Source organism: Mirounga angustirostris, unplaced genomic scaffold (assembly GCF_029215605.1).
Source record: "Mirounga angustirostris isolate CCGP_5_RB_7025 unplaced genomic scaffold, mMirAng1.0.hap1 SCAF_12, whole genome shotgun sequence".
NCBI lineage: Eukaryota > Metazoa > Chordata > Mammalia > Carnivora > Phocidae > Mirounga > Mirounga angustirostris.
This window is the reverse complement of record NW_026991720.1, coordinates 76,896,735-76,920,381: the sequence shown is the minus strand read 5'-3', so window position 1 is coordinate 76,920,381 and position 23,647 is coordinate 76,896,735. Positions and strand designations below refer to the sequence as shown.

The window sequence follows — 23,647 nt, the reverse complement described above, 5'->3', positions numbered from 1 at the left end:
GGTAATGGGTATTAAAGAGGGCATGTACTGCATGGAGCACTGGGTGTTATACGCAAACAATGAATCATGGAGCACTACATCAAAAACTAATGATGTAATGTATGGTGATTAACATAACATAAAAAAATAAATAAAATATGAAGCAGAAAAAGAACATGAAAAAACCACAGATTTGGCTTAACAAAGGTCTTCGAAATTAATATTCTGCTCTATATACCTATATCTATCTCTACGTACTTGTTTATTTGTCAGGGAGGAGCCCTGGGAGGAGATAGACCACACCACAAAAAGCTTTAACAGATATCCAAGTACTATCATCGTAGATAGAGACAGAAACCAAAGAGAAAAAAACACAAAGGATTCTGAAAGAAGTTGTTATAGAAGAAAGATATGGGAGAGCACATTATTCTGAAGATACTTCTAAAACCATGAAATAACAGATACAATTGCCAATGTATAAGTAATCTGTTGGAGTGAATGGAAAAATCGAATGTGGATGTGCTGGAGGTATTCTAATAATGGAGAGAGATAGCAGCAAGTATTAGTGACTTAATCCTTTGGAGAATGGGATTCAGAAGTCAAGAGATGAACTCAGTATGAGGATAGGGCAAAGGAAATTATCAATCACAGCAGTAGGGATACAAGATGAGAGTAGGGGAAAACAAAATCATTCCCTTGATGCTTAGCAAATAGATGGTTGCCTACATTGCCATTTGTATTCCTGTGTTATAATTCAGACTCCAATTAATCAAAATTAAGTAAAACCATTAGAAAGAATGACAGGTACAGGGACAAAAAGCCAGGAAATAATAAAAATAATCGGCAAAGTAGTGTCTCATCTTTTTACATTTCATTTGAAACTTTGACATACTACTGGCTTATAGATAGAAATAGGTGGGTGTGCTGATAAAGAATAGAAAAAGGAAAACATGAAAATAGAAAGCAATTTCTTTTTTTTAATATTTTATTTTATTTATTAGAGAGGATGAGAGAGAGAGAGAGAGCGAGAGCATGAGAGGGGGGAGGGTCAGAGGGAGGAGCAGACTCCCCGCAGAGCAGGGAGCCTGATATGGGACTCGATCCTGGGACTCCAGGATCATGACCTGAGCCAAAGGCAATCGCTGAACCGTCTGAGCCACCCAGGTGCCCCTAGAAAGCAATTTCAAAAAAAAACAAACCAATTGATAATAGATTAGTGATGTCGAGCATATTTTCATGTGTTTGTTGTCCATTTCTTTGGAGAACACTTGGAAATCCATTGCCCCTGTTCCTTTATTAGAGATAAGATGTGATACACCAGGTGTAAAGTTGACAGTTGCCATTGTTTATTCATTGGGTTCTCTGCCCATTTTTTTTTTTTTTTTTGGATTGTTTGTTTGGTGTTGAGTTATGTAAGTTCTTTATATATTTGAGCTTTTAACCCCTTATTAGATTTGTCATTTGCAAATATCTTCTCCCATTCAGTAGGTTACCTTGTCATTTTGTTGATAGTTTTCTTCACTATACAGAAGCTTTTTACTTTGGTTTGGTTCTAATAGCTTATTTTTGCTTTTGTTTCCCTAGCCTGAGGAGACATATCTAGAAAAATGTTTCTACAGTCAATGTCAAAAAACATTGCTGACTGTGTTCTCTTCTGGGAGTTTTATGGTTTCAGGTCTCATATTTAGGTCTTTAATCCCTTTTGAGTTTATTTTTGCATATGGTGTAAGGAAGTGGTCTAGCCTCATTATTTTGCATGCAGCTGTTCAATTTTCCCAGCACCATTTATTAAAGAGATGGTCTTTCCCCCAATGCATAATCTTTCCTCCTTTGTCATAGATTAATTGATGATATAAGTGTGTGTTCATTTCTGAACTCTCTATCCTCTTCTATTGATCACTGTGTCTATTTCTGTGCCAGTACCATACTGCTTTGAGTTCTAGAGTTTTGTAGTGTATCTTGAAATCTGGGATTTTGAAACCTCCAGTTTTGTTCTTCTTTCACAAGATTGTTTTGGCTGTTTGAATTCTTTTGTGGTTTTATACAAATTTTAAGGTTATTTGTTCTGGTTCTGTGAAAGATGTTGCAGGTATTTTCATAGGGATTGCATTAAATCTGTAGCTTGCTTTGGGTACTATGGAAATTTTAACAATCTTAATTCTTCCAATCCATGAGCATGGAATATCTTTCCATTTGTTTATGTCATCATCAATATCTTTCATCAGTGTTTTACAGTTTTCAGAGCACTGGTCTTTCACTGTTTTGATTTAAGTTCATATCTAGGTATTTTATTCATTTTGGTGTAACTATAAATGGAATTATTTTCTTAATTTCTCTTCTTGCTACTCCATTATTATTGTATAGAAATGCAACTGATTTCCTTTTATTAATTTTGTATCCTGCAACTTTACTGAGTTCATTTATTACTTTAAATAGGTTTTTGGTGCAGTCCTCAGGGTTTTCTATGTGTAGTGTAATGTCATCTGCAAATAATGACAGTTTAACTTCTTCTTTACTGGTATGGATGCCTTTTACTTCCTCCTCTTCTCTGATTTCTGTGGTGAGGAATTCCAATACTGTGTTGAAAAAAAAATGGCTAAGGTGGATATTCTTGTTTTGTTCCTTATCTTAGTGGAAAAAGCTCTGAGTTTTTCATCATTGAGTATATTAGCTGTTGGTTTTTTATATATGGCCTTTATTATGTTAAGATATGTATCCTCTAAACACACTTTGTTGAGAGTTTTATCATGAACGAATGTTGAATTTTTTTCAAATGCTTTTTCTGCATCTATATATGATTTTCATTTAACTCTTTAAATGTTTGGTAGAATTTACTTGTGAATTTGTCTGGTTCTGGACTTTTGTTTGTTGGTAGTTTCTTGACTACCAGTTCAATTTTGTTATTACTGATTGTTAGATTTCCCATTTTTTCTTGATTCAGTTTTGGAAAATTAAGCAGGAAATATTCTCATTGTTTCAGCATTAAAAACTGCAAAGACAATGCTGATACAATTCCCAAAAATAATAAATAATGCTTTATTTGCTCTTACTCTGAACAGTGAGCAAACAGTGGCAACTGTCAGCTTTGCATATGGTGTAGCACATCTTATGTCTAATAAAGGAACAGGGGCAATGGATTCCCAAGTGTTCTTCAATATGAAAGTATTAGCTCTCATCTGGTGCAGTAAAACTATATGAAAAGCTATGTGTGTGAGCCCGTCTTTCTTTGATTTAATGTATGAAAATGTAAGAAGCAACACTGTGCTCTGTTGCAAATCATTACAACAGAAGTATTTGATAAATGGAGATAATGGAAGTATTTGTGGAAGTACTTGATAAATGGAGATAATGCACTGGCATTATTTGAATTAAAGTGTTTTGGTCCTATATGGATTATTTATTGCTTTATTTAAGCTAGCTTTCAAAGGTAATATTTAAAATTCAGACAGCCAGTATAGTATTGTATAATTTACAAAGTGGGTGTGACATCTAAACTATCATATAAACCAGACATGTTTGTAACAAACCCATATGACTTAAACTGCTTGAATCCAAGCACAGTCACTAACGTGGCAACGTCAACTATCCAGAGGGCTCCTAGGAATGTAGAAGTCAGTACTGAGGTCAGGAAGTCCATGTCCTAAGACAAGTATCTCAGACACTGTCTCAGAACCTACTACATATCTGAGCAAATTTTTTGCAAGTTTGATAAGGCAGTTTCCCAGCTCACAGAAGCTTATAAATAGTAAATAAGAAAGACGGATTGGGAAGAACTCAGTGGCAGCTGGTGGCAGACAGATCAAAGTAGGGTGGGGGCAATGTAGGATGATTAATGAGACAGTCTTGCTCTTTAGAAGCTCACCACCTAGATAAGGATAGATTGTGAATGAAAGAGAGTAATTATAAAAATCAAAACACACAAAAAAGGTCATTCTGTGGAAAGGTAAAAGGATTAATATTTTCAACATGTTTCAAAGAGTTTACTTGCCCTTGAGGCCTTTGCCCTTTTGCTGTTCATTATAACATTTGATCATTTTAATGACACCCTACCTCATTAAGATAAGTGTAACTTATACTCATCCATAGTATTTAAGTAGATAAGGGACATACATTACACTTGGGAAATCTATAAAGGTTTGTTTTTTTTTAATAAAGAGAAGCCCTTAAAAATTAAGCTTATATCAGCAAGGAAATTACTTCATATACAAGCCTTTTCTCTGACAATGTTGGTTAGGAGTCTTCATGGCAATTTAAAACAGTTTTGGTACCTCCAAAGCTATGGGAAAAGTAATAGACATTCTTATGAATCTAATACTGCTCCCTTAGTTATTTCAATGATGATCTCATGGAAGACAAACAAGAAAGACTGTTATGCTTTGCAGTTATGGGGAAATAGTCCTCAAGATTTAACAAATAGATTTAATTAGCTCATATATAGGGTAGCCACCCCTGCATCGTTGAACTTGTCAGAAATAGTTAACATTTACCTATTTAGTTACTGCAGATTATAAGCTACTCTCAAGTCTCTTAATTGTTGTGGTAGGGAAGAAAAGCAGATAATATCAGGTTAAAAACTATGTTTTTAGTAATCACTTTAGGCTTTTAGACTATTTAGGTTTAAACTTCTTAACCTTTAGGATACATCTGAAAATGAGCAAGAGCATAGTCATGGAAGTGCAAAAGTTATGTTTTGAGTTAAAGTTTTATGAAAAGTTTAAAATATGAGCACAGAAATTAGGGAGCACATTCAAACAGGTATATCCTTCATCTGCCAATAATATAATTTTCACATGAAAATATTTTTTTAAAGATTTTATTTATTTATTTGAGAGAGGGAGAGAGCACAAGCTGGAGGAGGGGCAGAGGAAGAGGGAGCAGCAGGCTTCCTGCTGAGCAGAGAACCTGAGGTGGGACTCGACCCCAGGACCCCGGGATCATGACCTGAGCCGAAGGCAGATGCTTAACTGACTGAGCCACCCAGGTGCCCCACATGGCAAATATTTTAAAACACTGAATTAGTTAAATTGGGGTCAGGTCTATGTAGTACTTTTGTGTATGTGTCCACTGGTCACCGGTCTAATTTAAAACTACAAATCATGAAAAAAAATTGAATATAGATGTTGCTTTATGTTTACTAAAATAGTTCTATACACAGAGTCTCCTTTTGTCCTTACAACTCCAGAGTAAAGATGTCATTATTATAACTATTTTGTATTAGGAAGGGAAGGAGAAGAAATACTTCTCAGATGAGGAATCTGGTAAGTACTACCTTTTATTTAGCCCTTACTATGCTTTTCATACACTGACTTAATTCTTAAAATCACTCCATAATGTGAAAAGTTCATTAGAACAGTTATTTTAACAGGTTTGATTTTTAATAAATGATTTTTGCCCAAGGTCACAGTTAGCAAATGATGAAGCCAGGGTTTGAAAGCAAGCCTATCCGGTGCTGCAACTGTCTTAATTTTGTGTTTATTTTACCAAATTTTATCCTAGGTTATCAGCATTATTTTATAAATTAGTAAATTGATATTCAAAACATGTCAGTGAATTGATCTTTGAAAACCCAGACTTCTGATTTTAAATACTAGGCTCTATCTATATATTGTTGGCTTTCTACCTTGAGGTTAATTAAAATGTATTTGCGATATATTTTTTTACTTTCCTTATGGATCGCAACAGTACTTTTTTCTGCAGTGTGTCATCACATATGCATGCAAACTGCATGACCTTTATGAAATAACTATTCAATATATCAAGTTTTAACTGGAGCATGTCACTACTTGATTAGGAAGAGCAAGGGCAGGTTAATTTTTAATATAAGCATATACAGAAATACCACAACAGTGATTTTCATAAAATTTCAAATTTCTCATTTACAATCTACAGACACCCTATAAGGGCACATATTAGTAAGACCATTTATTGGCCATGCAGTCTGTATGAAGTTGTCATGGTATGATAATGAATGCCCTTTTTCCTATCTATGTTCTTTATGTAACAAAAAAGAAAACAGGAAATATGCCCTCCATGTCACTAAGCATGTAATTTCTTCTATAAACTGGAACTAGTTCTAAGGTCGGTGATGCTAGCATATTTAGATATTCTGATGAAGGTCAGGCCTGGTTGAATTGCAAGTGAATCACAGATGGCATGGCAACCAATCATTCTTTCCAAAAGCCTGTGCCTTTTTAGTTGTTGTTTTGTTTTTGTTTCTGTTCTTTGTGGGGGGGTTTTGTTTGTTTTTTGTAGCATACATATGTGCTTTACCTTCATCGAGTCAATGCATGACGTGTATAAATAATTATGAGATTTCTGGTATGGTTAGATTTTCCACTATCTCACAATATGAAAGAAAATAAATATGAAAACAATTTTGGGGGATTTTTTTCTTGTCTCTTTGGATAAAAAAATCTCTTATTCTTTGACATAATTAGTTCCAAAAACATTATTTTTCTGAATTATAAATTTCTAAAAGAGCCTTGTGTAAGTCACATATACAAGGATATAATAGCAGTATCTCCTCAAGATCTGCTTATGCTCACCTGTAATTCTGCCTGGAGTTTTTGACCTCTGCATATTCTGCACTACTTTATATGGCTTAAAATACTCAGTGAGCTCAAAGACACAGAAATTAGTATGTTTAGATTTTCTCCGTTTTGTAAATATTAATGTGTTTTAAGGACAAATCTTTTTCTGCGTCGTGTGTGTTTTGTTGCCCAAAATCAATGAGATGAGGACAAACAGGCTTTTATTGGTACCTTAAGTAAATAACCATGGACCTAATTGTATAGTAACTTATCCAAGAAAATAAAAGCTTACTCTTAACTCCTTCTGCAAAAAGTACAAAGCAAGCAGAATATTTCAAGGAGATTTTGAAGGTAAAATATAGGAAAATATTGCTGAGATGAAAGTAATATAAAATAATCTGTATTTTAGGAATAGAAGAAAGTTATATAGAATGATCTGTATTTTAGGAAGAGAATTCTAGCAACAGATTAAAACATAGATAGCAAAAGACTACAGTGATGACAGTAGTAAGCACAGTTCACTTCTCTTGAAAATATAGTCTGAAAAACAGGTTTGGCAGTGGAAATAAAAAGGTAAGCATGAGAAAAACAGAATTTTTGATATGGAAAAATCTGGTGATTTGATGAATCAGAAAGGTGGAGAGTAGCAGATGATTATCAAAGTTTTATAGTCAGGTTTTCAACATTCTCAACAGGTGTTGCTGGAGTAGAATTACAATGTAATTGCAGTGTTTGAAGTCTTATTGCTGTTATTGTGCTTATTATAGTTGCTTAGATTCCATTTAGTTGGGGAGAATACTGTCACTGGTCTTGAATGCTAATTTTGAACAAAAGCTCTGTATGTTCTCTTCATCCCGATATGTGAGGACTCGTCTCATAATTTTTTCTAACTGAACCTCTTTTGCTTCCTGAAACAAACAAAAACATCTAAATTATTCTCTTGAATTTCCCTTGAGTAGGAAAGAATTATCTTACTGTTGGATTGGGATACCTCCATGCTTAAGCTGAGTGTACCTGGAATCCTGGTACTGACTGGACGGGTTTCTGGTGAATGAATGGGCTACCTAGTAATCTAAAATGTACTGCTTAATCTTTGAAATGCCTCTGGCAACACCGAGAGCCAGCTTGTTTGTTGATTTATTATTGCTGGTACAAAAGTTTAACCAGCCTGTCCTACCGATGCGACCAGTAGCCTGTGAAAGACCACAGTGGAGGTATCGGCTGACTTTCCTGCAATCAAGATTCCTGTGATAAACTGAATAATAGCTCCTCAAAAGATATCCACATCCTAATCCCTGAATGCTGGTTAATTTTACTTTATATGTAAAAAAAAAAAAAGATTTTGGAGATGTGATTATGCTAAGTACCTTGGGATGGGGACATTTCTTGGACTACCCAATTGAGCCCTAAGTACAATCATGTATATTCTTATAAGATGAAGATAGAGGAAGATTTGACACTCACAAAAGAGGAGAAGGTGATGTGACCATGAGGCTAAGATTGGAGTGCCACAGCCACCGTGGGCAGCCCATTCATCCATTAATAGCCAAGGAATGGCAGCCACTAGAAACTGGAAGAGGCAAGGAACAGATCGTCTCTTAGAGCCTCCATAGAGAGCACAGCCCTTGCTGAAAACTTGACTTTGACCCAGTGATGCTGATTTCAGGATTTTGGCTTCCAGAAGTGTAGATCACATATTTTGTTGTTTCAAGCCACCAGGTCAGTAGTAATTTGTTATAGCAGCTGCATGAAACTAATACAGTTCCTCACACACATCTAGGTGGTTTGTAGCCTGGAGACAAAGTGCATGGTGTGAGTGAGAAATATTCCAGGGGAGTCAAGCTTCAAATCTGTTGGACCCTGTCACTTGCCTGTTCTTTCCTTCTATTCTGTACAGTATCATTTGCCTTTATTAGAACCTCATGCAGACGTTCATGAGTCCTGTTGATTATCTCACCTGTAATCTTTGCAGTTCACACTATGAAGGTTTTTGTAACCATTCCTGACTCAATAATTTAAGCAATGGCTGAGGCTTGTGGGAGGAAGAAAGAGAAGGACAACAGGAATGAGAAATCAGCATGTCCAGGATGGCTCCAGGGTGGTCCCTGGGGGGAAGCTGTGCAAACACTGAAAGCATATGGATGCTGCTTACTGTTGGTAGATCCCATGTCTGGGGAATGTCAAAACTAACTACATTCTAATGGACAGGAAGTCTTAGCTGTTTTTGTCTCTTTTAACAAAAATGAAAGTAACTAGGATGTAGTCCCAGAATGCTAGAACCATTGAGTTTGTATGTGGAAGGGCATATTCATTTCCAAAAGGGAGTTGGTAAATATTTTTTTTTTTGATAAACATGATTCCTGTCAGACTAATAGTAAATAAAATAATTACATAGGTCATAGAAGGAATTAATTGATTTTTGAAACACGGTATCTTTATTGGTAACTCTCTTCTGTACCCCTGTTGAAATGGATTTTGCACAGGAGAAACAAAGAAGCTCTTTCCTTATGTTAATACTGTCGAATGTATGTTCAGACTTGCTCAGGACCCTTCCTTAGCTTCAGCTTTTGCAGAGGTGTAGATAGAAGGAGTAAATTCCAACCTGCTAAGCTAGAAAAAAGTAAAAGTATGTAACACATAGCCTAAAACAACAACAGCAACAACAACAACAAAAAAAAATACCCAACTCTGTCCTTAGATATTAAATAAAAAATATTCCTTATGAGGCTAACGAAATCTGTGACTGCAGCCAATTTAGAACTACTTTAATGGTAGTGTGGAAGTTTCTTCTAATCCATGTCCTTTTTTTTTATTATTATTTCCAGAAGTGATGGTTGATGCTATGTTAAAATTGGCACCAGCTCCTTCTGTGACTTTATTTCTTTTGGTATTAGTTGTCACTTTAGTCACCATTGATCACCTTGGCATAAACTTTTCAGTTGTTATCTAGAATTCCAAAACTTAGATGCATTAAGAAATTAAGTAATCCTTCCCATTATAGGTTTATGTATCAAAATAATTCACAGATCAATTGGCACTCAAAACATATTTTCCTAATGAAAAACTATATTGTAAATGATAGTTACATTCCCAAGCCTATTTAATCCATAATCCAGCCTAAATGCCAGGCATGTTAAATAAAGTGCAAAAACAAAATTATGATATCAATTTTAAGTATCATAAAATGTATGTAAATATAGAATATATTAAAATAATTGAGAAAACATTTTTCTGACATTTTCTTTTCTCAACAGCTTTATTGAAGTATAATTGATATACAAAACCTGCCCGTAGTTAATATGTGAAACTTCATGGCTGTATGCATATGCATAAACAGTGAAGCAATCACTATAGTCAATGTAATAAACATATCCATCACTATCAAAAGTTACCTTTCGTGTGTGTATGTTATAAGAACACTTAACATGAGGTCTAACTTCTTAACAATTTTTAAGTTGGGGCACCTGGGTGGCTGAGTTGTTAAGCATCTGCCTTCAGCTCAGGTCGTGATCCCAGGGTCCTGGGATCGAACCCCACATCAGGCTCCCTACTCCACAGGAAGCCTCCTTCTCCCTCTCCCACTCCCCCTGCTTGTATTTCCTCTCTCGCTGTCTCTCTCTGTCAAATAAATAAATAAAATCTTAAAAAAAAACAATTTTTAAGTCCATAATAATTGTTGACTATACACCCTATGCCGTACAGCACATCTCTAGAACTAATTCATCTTGCATAACTGATACTTTATACCAATTGACTTTTCTTGTGGATGAGGACAAATCATGTCAAACTGCCCTGAGTGGGACTGAAAAATGGAAAAAAAAAAAAAAGATTTGAATTATTCAGAAAAAAGGAAAAAATAAAATGGGTAAAAAATGTACAGAAGGTTGATTAACTGGGTGGCTCAGTCAGTTAAGCATCTGCCTCTACCTCAGGTCGTGATCCAGGGTCCTGGGATCAAGCCCTGAGTTGAGCTCCCTGCTCAGCGAGGAGTCTGCTTCTCCCTGCTTCTTCCCTCACCCCGCTCGTTCTCTCTCTCTCTCTCTCAAATAAATAAAATCTTTAAAAAAAAAAAAGAATATCATGGAAAGAGAGAGATAGTGAATCTACTAAAATTCTAAGGGATTACTATAAAAGATCATGTGTTCTGGAAGTTCCACCAACTCCTCAAACCGTAAAAGAGCGACTAAAGAGTCATTTAATTTATGCTAGCTTTACAAGCTTTATAATTCTGATTATAATAAAGATAAATCTGCAGTCCCTTAAGAGCTAGTTCCAGTTAAAATAGTGTTCAGTAAAAGAGAAGATTATGACTCTGAGTGATGGAAGGACCAGGGTCTCTTGGCTCTACCCCCATCAGAGGACCCAAGGTAGTTTGCATTAATAAAATTAAAATGACTGGAGGATTTGTTGAATCCTGATACGTGGTATATGGTTATATTTAAACTTGCTAAAATAAAACTTAAAAGCAGTATTTCAATTAGCAGGATTTGGTAAAAACAATTGTAGAAGCCTTGCACATGAAAGTATGGCTCAAATTAGACAATTATAATGAAAGCTTTATATGGTTGTTACCCCTACCTGAATGTTCTTTTGGAACGAATGTGATGCCTGCATAGGGAATTCTCCACATATGAAAATGATCCAGGACAAAATGTAATGCAAATTTCTTTTTGGTTTTAATTGTGCATGCTTGATGGAAATATCTAGAATTACCTAAGCCCACTCAAGCCATTAATTTATAACAACATCAGCTATCTGAGGGCACCAGAAAATGTTAGTTTTAATTAAGAATCTATAATACACAGATATATTAGTACACATAAATCCCTTTTTATCATCTCATATGATCTGTAAAAATAACTGATAGATCCTAGAGGCAAATTATAGATTAATAGTCTTAATGTAGCATATCCCACAGTTTGAATTATTAATACCAATCAGGCATGGCCAATGCTATTGAGTGGACATAGGAATTACTTTATTAATTTTCTCTAATCATTTGGCTAATGTTGTCTTTTCAACTTCTATTTTGAAAGAAAGCTTTGGCTAGTTGGGTCAGTTTGTATTTATGTAGGATGGACTTCAGTACAGTATTGTTCTTCCACAAGGATATTTAAATTATCTTGTTTACTACTTCAACTTGATAAGAGATTGAGATTTGATTGAGTTGGAAAATATTTTTATTTATTTTATTGATGATAAAATGTTGGTACCTTAGTCTAAAGACAAAGTTAAAACTGAAATGCAAGTATTCAATAGTCATATGACTACACAGGATGTCTGAACAACCCAAATAAAGTACAGGGACAGAGAAAATGGAGAAATTCTTATGTACAGCTTAGGCAAAAGTTAGAAGAGAAAAAGAGCTGTCCCTCAGACACCAAGATTAAGTTATTGTTCTTGCCAGTTCAAAAAGAAAAGCAAGAAAATTAGAGAGTAACTAAATTATTTGGTTTTTGGAGAAATCACAGACCACATCTGGTAATTTTATTAACCTCTATTTCCAAACTTACCAGAGAATAAAAACTGAATCTGCATGCAGCACAAAAGAACAGAAGACTCTCAGAGTTCTCTGGTCATTGAGCCTGCAACTAATCTCCTTCAGGAGTTTTCTAACCCCACAACTTAATGGGCCAATCCCTATAATTCGTTATTAGATGATGCCAAATATTCATCAAGGTTGGTAGCTCAAGAGTAGACTGCAGGCACTCAGCCTGGAAAACAGCTGCATTACAATGCACTCATTGTTGTCCTGTGACAACGAAAAGGATAGATCTGCTGAATGAGTAGAATTAACATTGGTATGTTTGTGGCATCAAATAAACAAGATAGTGACAATGTTAACATAGTGTGGCTTTTTATCATTTCTTGAGCAGTAGCCAATGGACTGGCAATAAGGTCTGAACATTGGGCTTTGGTGGACTGGAAGATAAAAGGAACCCCAGATGGGGTGTTACGTTATGGAAGTTCTTATAAACTTGGAAGGAAAAATCAAAATGTGCCAGACAAGAGTAAACCTTATTCTAGGATATGGTCCTAATTCCCAAGATGGAATGTTTTTGTATTAGCTGGATGCTGGGGCCTCAAAAAAGTATTAATAGAATCTTTCCACCCTGGCTAGACTAGACCCCTAAATCCTCTGAGACTCTTTGACCTTTCCTGTCTTAGTTCTGTTCTCAAGGCTCTATTGGTCATTTTCTGTAAGCATCATATAGATTTCTCCTGTGTACGTAGAACTTAGCCTCAGTCAAGTACTACTGCTTTCAAAAAGATGATTTCAGTATTTTTCATAGCTTTTCTAGTTCTTCCACGTAGAATATGTCACCAGGTCTGTATCTTGCCCTAGTGGAAAAATCTCCTTAAGCTGGGTTTAACTTTCCAATGATATTCTCTAGTCCTGGTATTAAGATTTTCTAAGGTGACATTCCTTTTCACTTGACTGATTTTTGTTCATTTTTTCCCCACAGAGCTCACAAGTCTCTCTCCTAATTTTCAACTTTTAACCATTGTTTTCACTTCTAAGACACAGTGCATCCTTATAGTTTTCCATTCTTAATAAATTTACATTTGCAAATGTGTAAAGAATATATCCTTAGATTAAAATCATGCAGTGGAGTACACCATATTTAAAGTCTAGGACTAATTTGGCAATAACTAGTTTATCAAAAAATTTACCACATTAGCATTTTGTTCTAGACAAACCTCTAAAACTGAAGTGTTCATTTAATATGGGGAATATTATCTGTATATGTAATAATATATATGTATATATAATATATTGGATATATAATCATATATATGTGTATATATAATATGTAATATGGCACCTGAATTTTATAGAAAATTTGTTTTTAGCATATGTGTCATTTAGTTGCCTATATATTCATGACCACTTATATCTACATATTTAGTAGTATTCTAAAGATCCTAATTTTTGTTTAAATGGTTGAGGAAACATTATGTATTTCTCCCTTGAAATTTTCCCTTTTCTTTCTTCCTCTATGCTGGTAGGAGGTTTTATGCTCATTGTCACAAGAGAGGAATGTTAGGACTGAAAAAAAGAAAGCGCTTGTAGATGTCTTTGCATTTATTCTTGAAAGAGTAAACTCTTAGGAGAAGAGAAGTTTCAGGTACATAATGAACATGCTGAAGAAACAAAAAGGTAGAAATATATATATATATATGTCTGTGGATATATATACACACATACATACACATAGCAGAAGAATAAAGATATTTCCTTAAAGTCAAGGAAGTCAAGGGAAGGGTCAAGAAGAGAGATCTGTCCAGGGTGCTGTGCAAGTAGCAAAACCACTCTGAAAGATAACTTCACAAAATATCCTAGCTGCCAGGAATTCAAGAACGCACTGAGATCTACATGCATCATGTCTGTATGGCAGCCTCAGGAAAGCTATCTGACCACTCTGGATTGAAAATCTGGAGATTCAGCAGTAACCTGTGTGAACTGATGGAAGAGAAACACACAATCTCTCTCACCCCCAGGTAAGCCTTGGCAAGGCGTGAGACAAATAGGAATCAATTCACAGGAAGTTGTTTTTCTTGTCAGAAATTAAAAAGAGCTCTTGAAAGTAATATTTCTTTCACAATAACAAATGTTTTATTTTTTTAAATGATATGGCGAAAACTTCCTGCCCATTGGATTTACTAGCTGTTCCTGCAGAATTTTTCCCCTTTAAAGAGATTCAGTAGGAAATAAGGCAGGCAAATTATCACTTCCAAGAAAGCAAGCAAGCAGGCAAGCAAGCAAGCAAGCAAGAAAGAGAGAGAGAGAGGGAGGGAGGGAGGGAGGGAGGGAGGGAGGGTGAGAGGAAGGAAGGAAGAAAAAGAGAGAAAGAAAGAAAAAGAGGTACATCTTCACTGGTTCTGATACACATTTGACCATTTGAAGAAGTTTCTTTTGATAATTCAATGAGAGCATTTGGTATTTCAGTAATACCTTTTTGTCATGTAGTCAAGTTTTCACCCTCAAGAGGGCACTTTAATACAAGCTAAATCCTCTCCCAGAAGTGTTTTCAATTCTCTGTGGGCAGAATGCTTAATTTCACTGAGCATCTGTCTTTCAATATGATGTTTTCTATATGCAATGTCTGTACTCTTCATAGTGGGCTGTTAAAAACTAAATAAAATTGTCATTGTGTGAAATGTAGGATTTTATTCAAGATAGGTAAATTTCCTTTTTCCTTTTTCCTGTTTTCCTATGGAGATGGGCTTTGTCAGATCAATGAGAAACCAATGGGTATTTTTGTTCTGTGAATGCTAAATAGAATTTAACTCATGAGACTTGGTTGAGTCTATGGGATTATTGTTCACATTGTTTTCTAGTTTTCACATGTTTGTCTTTTAATCAACTATGTATTTTTGATAAGAACTCAATCATGTTATAAATTCCCTGCAGAAGAAGCTTCTTTTCATTCTGAACAATGAAGGTGTTAGAAGAAGTTCCAGAATACTGTCAGAGTGGAAAAATAATTTTCCCTCTACCCTCCTAGGTTCTTGTCTGAGACCTCTGTAAGAAAAGACAGACTAATAGGAGAAAAACAAACAGAAATATAATAACATATGTATCTCCAGTATACATGAGAGATACCCAGAAAAACTGAGTTAATGGCCCAAAATGGCCCAAGCCACCACCTTAAATACCATCTGCAGCTAAAACAAAAGAAGATGTTGAGGAGTGGGAGCCAGTTACGGCTGGTTACCAGGAAAAGCGCAGTAATCAAGGGTAAGGTTATTATGCAGATTTAGGTTTTTGCCTTCCCCACTGAATTAGAATTTCTAGAGATTTAGTCATCCTCTCTTCCTGGTACAGAGGGGGGAAACCCATTTAAAAATGTAGATTTACCTTTTAAAGATAAATGTGTCTTATGAAAGAGTAACTTTCACTTACTTTTTTCGTGTCTGCTTTTTCTTAAAAATAATCAACCTAAAATAATCCTTATGCCAAAGAGACATATTTTGAGATGGCAAATTCTGCTCCCTTCAGTAATCAGTGCCAAGTGAGTGGTAAATGTTGAAGTGTAAGACAGCAATAGGCCAGCCTTAGACTGAGATACCTTAAAGAAGACCAGGGATGGAAAAGAATAAAGATGCCTCAAATTATTTGAAATGGACTTTCTTAATAAAATATCTTAAGTTTTATATTTAAATTTCATTAGTGTTAAAAATGATACCTGTATTTACTTACTTGGAGTATTGACAAATGCATATTGAAGGATAAAACATAATTAAAATTTTGAGGCCTTTGATGTATTTTAATATTTAAATTTCCAAGTTTCAAATATTAACCATCATTTTCATGATTAACCATCACTGTTAAATATAACTTTAGCTAAAAGTTTTTTCTTATGTTTCAACAGCTAATTTTAGTATCAGAATGTTTTTATCATTATTAAAATTAGGTTCTATGAGCACTGGGTATCATACACAACTAATGAATCATTGAATGCTACAACAAAAACTTATGATGTACTATATGTTGGCTAACTGAACATAATGAAAAATTTTAAAAAACTAAAAAAATTAGGTTCTATGTAGGGTTAATTGAGATAAGTTAGTTATTAAAAGAAAGTAATCAGCCTATACATCTTATAGAAAACAAAACTACGAAAAACACCAGTAAAACTTTGAAAATTATATTTGCAGTCGACTATCTTATTTGCTGATCTCAAGACTATATAACTAGAAAAATTATAAGGAAATGCTTCCTGTTGGCTAAGGTTGTTTTCACAGGACCCATATCCAACATCATGTCATATTTCTTGAATATAATTTTAATATAACTACCACCAACTATCTGTGCTGTGTCAGGCTATTTAATTTTGTATCCTAGTGTCCTTCTTTATAAAGTAAGCATTCCAACTCAAAAACTTTCTACTCAAAATTTCAACTACAGGTGTCAATATACTTGTAAGGATTAAAGTTCAAATTTGGTATGAGTTTCTTGGCAGCTAGGAAAAAAAAAAAAAGGAAAAAGAAAACATTGCTGTGAGTTGCGTGTTGTCCCTGGTGATCAAATTACATAAAATAGCATGTACTTTGGAATTATGGTTAGAATTCTGGGGCACAGGAGGGATCAGAGATTACTAAAGAAAACCACAGTAATGTGCAGATTCTGGGTTGATACTTTCGATCTCAGGGAGCAGTAACTGCATAGAACTGGCACAGAGATCCAAGTCTAGTTGCTCTCATTTCCTGGCATAAGACGTAGTCCAGTTAAAAAAAAGTCTCTAAAAACTAGAAATATCCATAAATAAAATGTTTATTAACATGTGTCATGTCCTAGGTATCTTCCTTGAAAACATGGCTGCAAAACTACCCCAAGGATATGTCTATGATGGGGCTAGCATCATAGTATGGAGAAGTATGAGGAAGAAAATAAATCATGGCACTCATGCACAGGAAACATGTGAAAATCCAAAGCAAATAAAATATGTAAACATAAACGTTACAACTAATTACACTTCACCCAATAGTTTCGTTCAACAAGTATATGACTACTAAATTAATTGTATTACACATTAAAAACTGATACTATGGCCCTTTAATCCATTGTTCCGTTTGAGATCACCCATTCTTAATAGCTTTGAGGGCTTGAGTTATGTCAAGACAGTAAATCTCCAGGAAATACTCATTTCTCACGGAAGTTAATTAGGCCTTGAGGATCATGACACTGGAGATTTTAGTAATTGAACTTATTCATACCAGCTGGGTAGCCCAGAGTGGCCTCTATGCCAGATACTTTGTTTTTATCTTGAGGCTATTATGAGCATTAGTAGATATTAGTTAAGATGTAATTTCCATAAAACTAATAAAATTGAGAGTTTAAAAATGTATCAGTATGATGTGATAAAATATGCCTTTATAGGATAGTGTCTTGGGGACAGTAGAAAATAATAAAGGAACTGTACTTTTCTTTTTCAAGTTGAGCTAAACTCTTAAAGCCCCAGTTAATTGGGTGTCAAGATATCAAACAATAGGAAGGACTGATAAACATTCAGTGAACTCTCTTCCCTCAAGAACTTATGTTAGGTAAATGATAAGTGAACTTCAAAGCATTAGGTTTTCTGTCTCCTCTTAACCTTTACATCACTTACATCCATTTAAGAGAAAGCTTCACACACCAAGCAGAGATCCAAAGGAAGATTAGAAAATGAGAATTGGTCTGCTACTATTTGCCTGGTGGAATGTTTCAGTGGTCTAAAGCTGGCCAAATAAATTAATAATGCAGACCTTTGCCACCTTTCTTCCCAGAACTAGAGGTAAACAAGTGACAAAAGCTTACTATTTTTCATGGTACACATAGGCTTACTTCAGAAAAAGTAAGGTGTTCTATAAATACATGCATACACGATACATACCTATATGTTAAATAGACATCTAATTACATGACAGTGATATTTTCCCCATGACTTGAAATAATATCAAGTACTTGTTCATTATATTCTCTTGAGAAAATATTTCTGAAATGTGTTCTCCATATTATCATTGTAAATTCGTGGTACTGTGATTTGTCATAAAAAAGCCATAAGAGCCACTGCTAGGGCTTTTCATGGGGTAGAAAGATTAAAATAATGTCTGAAAAATCTGTGGCATAGTCAGCATAGAAAGGATTACTGGAATTTGCTCCAGAGATTGAAAATAAATTTCTTGGTGATATTTTCCTATAATAATACGTAATGGAGGAGTATTGCTATCTCTTTAAGTCATCTATTATAAAACAACACTTGCAGTTGTGTAAAGAGATCTGAAAAATATCAAGATGCAAAGAGAGTATCCTCAGGCCTGGAACACACCTTAGAATTTCTGGAGAAATAATGTGTGAAGAGAAAAAGAAGTAGAAGCATGTGCTGAGATATGTATACTTTCTACAAAATCATAAGTTAATGTCAGTTTTTCAGGAAAATTGACAAAGGGAGAGGGATACTATCTGGTGGACCTGTGTATACTAGTCATCAGAAGGAAAGACACTTGTGAGACTGAGCTGGTATAACCAGAAATCTTTTAAGACCATCAACCACCCCCCCTCCTTTAAGTTAGTTTTTGTCAGAAACATTAAACTTTATCAGACTCCTCTGAGAAATGAGACAATCTTTGGAGAAAAATACTCTGATAACAATTTGGAACTTAGGCTTCAACATGAAGGAGCCCAGATGTGAGCCCAGCTAAGGGAGAGAGAACCTAAGATTCTAAGATGGGAAAGGTAAAACCAGAGAGGTGGAGAGTCTCTAGACTCCCCATGTCTTCCTCATGACCTTCCACACTCTTCAGTGTGGAATGTGCACACTACACACCCACACACGAGATACGGTGTCTTCAGTAAAGCTACCTAGGCCTCACAATATTCGAACTGTCTGTGGAAATGGTAAACAAATAGCGAGTACTGCACTAACCTAGGTGGAATAAAGGCAATACTCACATTTTTTTTTAAAGATTTTATTTATTTGAGAGAGAGAGAGAGAATGAGAGAGAGAACATGAGAGGGGGCAGGGTCAGAGGGAGAAGCAGACTCCCTGCTGAGCAGGGAGCCCAATGCTTAGCTTGATCCCGGGACTCCAGGACCATGACCCAAGCCGAAGGCAGTCACCCAACCAACTGAGCCACCCAGGAGCCCCTACTCACATATTTAAGAAAGCATAAAAGCATGTGGAAGTCAGTGAAATAAAAGGAAAAAAGAGGACTTGTGACAATCACGAGCTTTGAATTCGGTGGTTAAGCCACGGTTAATGAGATCAATAAGAGGCAGAAGGTGATCTAGCTGATACCTGGCTTTCATAAATGCCTATGTTTAGTAAACACAATAGTTTTCATCATATTGATCTGATGGGCACCATTCTCAAAACAAACTCTTGATGAACTGATAGAGTGAGTTTTGAATCTACAAATTTTAAGGACAAGTCCTTATCCTTGGCTTAAGCGTAAGAAGTCCTACTAGTTTACCATTTCTACAAGTCCTCTGGTCTCTGGTCAGCCACAGGTTTCACTCTGTAACATGTCTGAATATTTTTTTCTTCTAATGCCTAAAAGTTAAATAAATGAGAACATATGAATAAGAAGCTAGCTATTACAGGGATCTAAATGTAAGCTGCTGAATTTCTAAATAATCTTTCTCTTCAGGGAATTAAACTTCTATGAATGTTACTCTGAGCTCTCCTTGTTTTTTTCTATCCATGCTCCCAAATAATTTTATCTGAGAAAATGTTTCTGCTCCCTATTGTAAACCTTCTGAAAATCAAAGCAAAGTGAAACCATCAAAATAAATAATCATCAAAATATAGGTGGGAAGTGTTTACATATTAGAGATAAAGAAAAAAAAGCATAAAACATGGTTTAAGCGGTCATAATGAAAAGTGACTGGTGGCAAAATGTGTATCTGTGCTTGGGGTAGAGGAGGTGATAACTGATGGGTATAGTCATTGAATGATTTGAGGTCAACCAAGTGAAGAGAAATTTTGGAGGTATGACATTGCATGTGTAGATTTGTGACTCATATGGGTGATACCATGTTTCAAACCCAGGGGAAGAAATGATTTCTGTAAGATGTTAAGTATAGAAGAAAAAAATACAGAGGCGTAGTGACAGAACCAGAATTGAGAACTCTCCCAAAACCTTTAGGATGACTTCAAATACACTTCTCTAAAACAGAAATCATGACTTTATTTTCAGCTTCTGTATCCCTTTAAAGCTAAAGTGAATTTCTTATAGACAGCTTTACACAGGGTATTGGTTTTTTGTTCTTATTTGTTTGTGTTTTGTTTTTTATCCATTCAGCCACTCTATGTCTTTTGATTGGTGCGTTTAATACATTACACTAATTATTGATAGATAAGGACCTACTTCTGCCATTTTGTTAACTGTTGTCTGTTTTGTAGTTCTCATGTTTATTTATTCTTCTCTTTCTGTCTTTGTGGCTTAACATTTGTGTGTGTGTGCGTGTGTGTATGTTTGTGTGTGTGGTGATATGCTTTGATTCTTTTTATTGTGTATCTGCCGTAGATTTTTCCTCTGTGGTTACCGAGAGGCTGGCATCCAACCCCTCATAGTTACAACAGTCTACGTTTAAACTGATAACAACTTAACTTCAATCTCATATAAAAGCTCTATGCTTTTACTTGTATCACCCCCAACTTCGTTATTGATGTCAGAGTTCCCTTTTTCTTTTATTGCATATCCATTAACAAATTTTTGTGGTTATGGTTATTCTTTATATTTTTGTCTTTTAACTTTTATACTATGGTTAATGGTGAATTACATGCCACCATGACAATGATCCAATATTCTGTGTTTGTCTATATATTTGCCTTTACCAGTGAGATTTGCACTTTCATATACTTTGGTGTTGCTTTATAGCATCTGTTCATTTCAACTTGACGAACTTCCTTCGGCAATTCTTACAGTGCTGGTATACTGGGGACAAACTCTCTCTGTTTTTTTCCTTGGGGAAGTCTTTATCTATCCTTTATTTTTGTGTATTGTGCTTTGTAAATGTATATCCAGTGCCAAGTGTAAAAACAAAGACACAATAAAAAAGGAGGGAGAATAGGGGAAGAAATGAGAGTATAAGTGATATATTAAAGAATAAACCTATGAATAAATGCAAGAAGAGAAAGGATACCTTTTTAGGAAGTGAGGTCAATGAGGTTTGCACATTATCATCAACTAGTATTCAAAGCTAGTATTTTTCCCTGAAGACACAATAGTTTTTATTTAAAACTAGGACTCTAGCAAGTGTGTAAGAAGACTTTTATCTCCAAAACCCATTCTCGGGTTGGCCTTTCCCCAACATTTTTCCTTTCCATAGTTTCAAAGGATTTGTGCTTTGTAATGGAATGACATGTTGGAAAATTGAGGGGACATTATCATTGCTGAAATAATCAAGAGTTCTGAAGGGAGAGAAGCCTGTTTCTGAGTTTGTATCTATCCACAAAATGCACAATGAGTTTTTTGTCTGGTCTGCCAGTATTCAAAACACAGCCTTTGACTGAGCAAAAGTATCAGAAATCCAAATTTAAGCAATTAGCCTGGCATACTGTAGCTGCCGGCAGTTTATATAGCTTGACACGGTCATTAGTTTTTATGCTGTTTTTAGAGCAAATGTGTTACCAGAAACCCAATTTACTCCTGACAGAATACTATTAGGCAACCAAAGCATGAACACTGTCAAAGGCTTCCTCTAAGTAAAACAGGCTGCTGACATAAGGTGCCCTATCAAAAATATATTTATGCACTTAGAGAATTTTTTAATACTCTTTTTTTTTTTGGCCTCCTTTTCCATTCTTATAACTATCTGATTTTTTCTACTAGTGTTATTAAACCAGGAACGTGTTTCTATGTTAACATTCTTACTGCATGGATAGTGACACCCTGTTTTAAATGACGGTGGGACAGCTGTCCAGGATGTTGGTGGTGAAATAAAAAGAGAGAGAGTAACAGTAATGTATGCCAAGTGAGAAATAAGGTTACAAGCAATGAGCGATGACTAAGAACTTCAGAGCTTGGAAACTTTCTTCAAGTGCCTTCACCCCTTGCTTAACCAAATCCTGATATGTGAAACCTCTTCAAAGGTGAATTTGAAAGACATGTGACAAATTGACAAAAAAATCTCAGTGTGATGAGCATGAGGATATTGTAATATGATAATGTTCTTTTCTGACTCTCAAGCAGCAAAACAGCTGAAATACTGATTGTTAAAAGAGCCAAAATTTGCTTCTTTCTGATTAGCATTTAGAACCCTGTTGTAAGATCAGAGAATGTTTCTCCTGTTTTAGCCTAAGATACTGTAAGAAAGAGTTTCTCAAAACAAAGAAGGCTTGTTGGGCTAGGGAAGAAAAAGTTCTTTGAAAAGGAAAGGAAATGGGGAAGGGCATAGTATATTTAGGGAAAAATGAGAAATTCTGCATTTAAAGCATACAATACATGAATTTTGTCATAGGAAAGGAGACTATTAAATTAACTTTGGTTCAGGGGCGCCTGAGTGGCTCAGATGGTTAAGCGTCTGCCTTCGGCTCAGGTCATGATCCCGGGGTCCTGGGATCGAGCCCCACATGGGGCTCCTAGCTCAGTGGGGAGCCTGCTTCTCCCTCTGCCTCTCTCCCTGCTCATTCTCTCTCTCTCCCCCCCTATCTCTGTGTCTCAAATGAATAAATAAAATCTTTTAAATAAATAAATAAATTAATTAACTTTGGTTCATATTTTTAAAGAGCATTTGATAGATCAATGATAGATGGTAGATAGGTAGGTAGGTAGATAGATCAGATAGATAGATAGAAAGAAAGATAGAGAAAGCAGGTTTTCAGTAAGTTCTATATTTCAGGTACCATACCATTCAGATTCTGGAAATACAGCAGTGAATAAAATAAATATTTTTATGCTATCAAGTGGCTAATATCCTTATGTGAATGATTCACAATAAATACATTAGGTTAGTCCACTGGTGATACATCCTAAAAATAAATAAACAAGCTCCCATGATAGCAAGCAAATGAAGTGGATGTGGTCAGTAATAGATTGGGAGGTTAAGAAGATATATAACATTTGTCTAAGGAGGTGACATTGAGTTCACCACATGCAAGTAAGGCTGCTTCAGGCAGAGGAACAGCGCTTCCAATGACCCTGAAACAATGAGCTTAGGGGAAAAAAACCATTGTGGCTAAATCTTTTTGACACAGGGTGAAGGTGCCATGGGTAAGGAATGAGAGGGAGAGCAGGCCGTGGAGAATCTTAGTACAAAGACTGGCTTTGATCACTATGGATTATGGGGAGACAAAAATAGGCAATTAAAGGGCTTGCAACTACACTGCTGGAAAGAGATAATGATGGCTTTGACTATATGTCCTGTGAAGACAGATACATGAGGATAGATTTGAGTTATATTTTGCAAGCGGCATTGATAAAAATTTCTCAGTAATTGGATGCAGGAACTGATGAAATAAAAAAGTATGAAGGTTGACTCTTGGGTTTTGATTTGAGTCCCAAACTGGAAATAACAGGTGAATACTTAAGCACAATGTGGAACACCCATACTATGGTATACGACTTAGCAACAGTAAAGAAACCATTGATACAAGCAACAACTTGGATGTATCTGAACTCTAGAGAATTAGGCGGAATGAAAAAAGTCA

General features: G+C 35.4%; 1 pseudogene; it reads right to left on the bottom strand.

The window, feature by feature from the left end:
• Nucleotides 1–7,506, bottom strand: part of LOC123835819 (5'-nucleotidase domain-containing protein 2-like) — a 94,908-nt pseudogene extending 87,402 nt beyond the window's left edge.
• Between the last annotated feature and the right edge of the window lie 16,141 nt (nucleotides 7,507–23,647).